This window comes from Suncus etruscus, chromosome 8 (genome assembly GCF_024139225.1).
Source record: "Suncus etruscus isolate mSunEtr1 chromosome 8, mSunEtr1.pri.cur, whole genome shotgun sequence".
Taxonomy (NCBI): domain Eukaryota; kingdom Metazoa; phylum Chordata; class Mammalia; order Eulipotyphla; family Soricidae; genus Suncus; species Suncus etruscus.
The window spans coordinates 95,460,811-95,465,484 of NC_064855.1; the positions used below are offsets into that span (position 1 = coordinate 95,460,811).

Consider the following 4,674-nt stretch of genomic DNA (forward strand, 5'->3'; position numbering starts at 1 on the left):
GTTTACCTCTGGCTTTAAACTCAGAAATTACTTCTGGTGGTACTCAGGAGACCATATGGGTTGCTGAGAATTGAACCCGGGTCAACTGAAAATAAGACAAACCCTACCTTCTGTACTAATGCTCTGCCCTTCCCTACTTATCATTTTGTTGGGTATATTTCTTTACAGAAAAAAATAAAACACAGTAAGAAATTAGCCATTTAACTCTAAAAGGAAAGATAAATTTTTAAGACTTGAACAAAAAACAACTTAAATTTAATGACCTATGTGTAAGAAGGAATGTGAACAGAGAAGAAAGTGAAATTGCAGAAGCTACAAATTCAGTTTCCAATTAATACAAAAAGCTATTACAAACTATAGCAGTTGAAGGGTAGATAAAGTAAATGTAAATGACTTTTATCAATCCATTTACAAAGAGAAAGAAAGATATATGTATATATAGTAACTATTCTGAAGTAACACCAATAACCAGTTTGCTTAAATCAGGCCTGAATTCTGTTGTATTTTTCAGTTTCTAGCCATTTAAAACCTTTAACATTTCTTGGGCCAGAAATTAAGCAGTATGTCATGTGACTTATCACTGATGAATGAGAATTAGGTACATTTAATATCATTACTTCCATAAAATTCATGTGTGCAGTATACAAAATAACTTATAAACCGATAATCAACTTAAGGGGCCAACCTTGGAAGACCTAACGCGTCTGGTTGTACTTTGCATTTATTAAAATCATTTATAACAGCTCAGCCTTCCTCCATGACCAGTCAGAGGAGTCTGAGCTGGTCTCTTACAGGCAGGTGAAGGAGCTAAACTGGGAGTTAGTGCCTTGGGCCATACCTTTCTGTGGCATTTTAATTATTTTTCAATAAGTAGCGAGGACAATGATACATATATAAAGAATCATGCAAATATCCTCTTGCTGAAAATATGTTTTATACCCCAAGGCACTGGAGAGGGTGGAATTGAACTTCGGAGGACTTAGGAACAGTTGCACAGTAGCAATGAAAGAAGAGACATGCAGGGATATAGAGCAGTTCAAGTGTGTTTCACTTGCCCATTCTCCCTATTCCTATAGAAATCTCCTGCCCCCCATCCAGAAGAGCTATTCTGTTTTGGGGACAAACAACAGAAAACAAGGTGATTGTATTATTTCATTAATAAAGGCTAGATTAACCAAAAAGCAAAGGTTCTGACTTGTAGACAATCCTGCCCCTTTCTACTGTTCTTTTAAGAATGATCACTCAGCAGTAGGTACAGGAATGGGATGGCAAGTTAGAAAGAAAACAATCTATGAAGTGATAGAAGTCATATTATTTTCTTCTAGAACAATAGAGCATTTACATTACTCATTACTCAGATAATGGCATGTGACACTGTACTTTTTGTTTTGTTTTTTTGGGGGGATTTTTTGTTTGGTCACACCTGGCCACACTCAGGGGTTACTCCTGGCCCCGTGGCTCTGCACTAGGAAATTGTTCCTGACAGGCTTGGGGGACCCTATGGGGAGCCAGGAGTCAAACCCGTGTCTGCCCTGGATCAGCCGTCTGCAAGGCAAAGGCCCTACTATTGTGCTTTCACTCTGACTCCATGACACTAGGTTCTGCTTCAGGGTTTTCTAGAGTCATTCTAGACCAGAAACCATTTAAATACTATTTTTCTCTTGTAATGGTGGAGACTCACAGTGGTTTGTAGGAGAAAGGGGTTTGAAGAAGATAGTGAGATGTTGAGGAAATCTCAGCACATACTAGAAGACACTGAATGCTCTAGATTAGAACATAATTAACGGGCCAAGTTTGGCTCAAGGTCATTGTTACATATGGAGGCTATAAGCAATGGGTTACCAGACAGCCTTGACACACGCATCCCCAGACTCAATGTGCTTATACTGTATACATTGTCAAGAGACTTCATTGCCTGCATTTTCAGAAGCAAACTTTGGTCATCTGGCAGCCCTCAAAATGTGCAGTTAAGGAGTGCCCTTGGAATACTGATTTGACTTTGCAATTAAGAGACATGAATAGATATTTTCAAGATTAGTCTGGCGTGACCATGCAAGGGATGCTTGATCAGAGTAACTTTATAGCTCCCCCAAGGCTGTCTCTAGATGTTAATGGGGTATTGACACAATTCTGACTTGAGTCTCTTTTGTTGCGTGACATTAGAATGTGTCTTTCATCATCCTACACGGGCCAAAGCTCTTGGGTTTAGGCCTGGCATTTGGGGGTTAGAGTCTGGAACATAGAATTTGTTATGAGCCTTCCCATAACCAAATGTGTCTTCTGTCAGCTGGAAGTGCCTAAAATAAGAAAAGTGAAAGTGAATCCTCTTTCTCTCTCATTCTCTCTCTCACCTATCTATTATCCATCTATCTGCCATGTCTGTCTTTCACCCACCCTCTCAACTTCAGCCTCTTTTTTCCCCTCAGATATATAACATATTGTAATTTTAGGTAACAATTTGATTTAAATAGTTCTCATTGATTCAAATAAGACCAAAAATAAATACTGACCAAACTTCTCCTTTTTGTTTATGTAAGTTGAGAAGTTTTAATTAAATGCAGAAATATTTTTCTTTCAGGTGTCTATACTAGGAGTAAGAAGATAAAAAAGAGAGATTTTGTCTATTGCTGAGAAATTTAGTTACCTAATTCATCATTTTTAATATCATATTTTCTAAACAATGTCTGCAATTAGAAAGACTGCATAATTTACTATACAATAAAATATTTCTGTTTCTGAGAAGATTATTTTCATGAGAATGCAGTTATTATGAAATCATGTGATATAAAACAGGATCTTTTCATGCTAAAGTTGTATTAATATTTAATTTGGGGGAAAGTATTTCATCATGATAAATGAAGGACTGTATGGAAGAAATGATGCCATTTTGTGGCAGAAATAATATAGTAACAGGCTGTTAAAATACAAGACATATATTCCATTTCACAGTTAAAGTACAGAGATGTCAAGATATATTAGAATTTGAATTGATGTTTCCTAAATTTCTGAAACCAGATATAGTAATTAGAGTTTTGCCAATATAATTATGATTATTAGGGGATACAGGGAAAATGTTTAGTGGATATGTGAAGGCAATTTGTTAGAAAAAAATCCAGTTTCTGGTAAAGCAAAGAAATAAGAAGTGAGAAAAATACAGGGCATACTTTGGCTGAGTCTGACAAGGGTATGATTTTAATCAAAATCAGGTCTGTGGTCAACAAGGACAAGTTCTAAGAACAAGGTAACTCTGATTAAAAAACTTCTGTCAGAGTAATTGCAGAGTAAATTAAAATGTGATGGCTAAATTAACAGTAGTTATTAACCTTCACAGCAGATATGCCTGTGAGGGTATGACATAGTCACTGAATACAGACAGAAATGGTCCATCTCCATGGATTTATAACTGCAGACATGTTGTTAGAACCTTCTTAAACACAACTTTAAGAACCATAAATTTTTTAGTTAAGATACTGTTTCATAAATTAAATATTGAAAAACCTCCAAAAGAATTTACAAAATGTAGTTACAGCTCTTTTAGAATTTGCCTAACAGGCTTTCCAATTGCTACAGAGAGTCCCCCCCCAAAATTTACAAAATGTACAAAATACAGATTATACACAGTAGGCGTTCATTCCACAGAAAGAAGTGAATCCAACTGTTAATTGTCTGTGAGGGATACGACAATCTCATGTGTCATTCCTTCCCTCCTCAGAAATGATCTGAAATTCCCATTTAGTTTCATAAACTTTTTTATGTTCTTATTTATGAAATGTTTTTATTTAAATATTAATAATTTTGAGAGATATATTTATTTCTTGTGCAAATATATTGACAAGATTTTATTGTTGAAAAGGCTAAGTCTATTTTCAGAATGGTATAATATTCATTTGTAAGTGTAGCAGGCAGGCAGATTGAGGTGCTCTGGTAAATTATGTTAGGGAAAACTGTCTGAAGACTGAACCAACCTAAAGTCATGAGCCTTTGGAGGGGCCAGCGAGGTGGCGCTAGAGGTAAGGTGTCTGCCTTGCAAGCGCTAGCCAAGGAAGGACCGCGGTTAGATCCCTCGGCGTCCCATATGGTTCCCCCAAGCCAGGGGCGATTTCTGAGCACATAGCCAGGAGTAACCCCTGAGCATCAAACGGGTGTGGCCCCCAAAAACAAAACAAAACAAAACAAAAACATGAGCCTTTGGAATAAAGAACTGATCACAAGAGCCTGAAAAATTATTAAGGTAAAAATTCTGGTGCTGAGTGATAGCACATTGGTAGAGCGTTTGCCTTGCGTGCTGCCAACCTGGGAAGGCCCAGGTTGATTCCTAGCTTCCCATAGGGTATTGGGAGCCTTCCTGGAGCGATTTCTGAGTGTAGATTCAGCAGTAACTCCTGAGTGCTGCTGGCTTGGCACAACAACAACAACAACAACAACAACAACAACAAAAGATGCAGTATTCTACAACCAAGGAATAATGAATTGCTAAGAGAGATATGGCTGGACCTCCTCAGAAAAGAGGCTCCTTAGATGGAATGAAGGCCACGCTAAGAATAGCAGAAGATCTCCGAGTTTTTCAAACTCTTCCCCAGAGCAATCACCCTAGCACAGACTAAGTAGGATTGGGAGAAGTTGGAGAAAACTTCTCATATACATGTATATAAACTAACTAGGGAGAGGTGCATA

At 37.4% G+C, this 4,674-nt stretch overlaps 1 non-coding gene across 1 annotated transcript; it reads left to right on the top strand.

The window, feature by feature from the left end:
• The first annotated feature begins 3,517 nt into the window (after positions 1 to 3,517).
• Positions 3,518 to 3,579, top strand: LOC126017212 (U7 small nuclear RNA). Its single transcript, XR_007498854.1, has one exon. It is a non-coding gene; the product is annotated as a U7 small nuclear RNA (small nuclear RNA).
• The last annotated feature ends 1,095 nt before the right edge of the window (positions 3,580 to 4,674 follow it).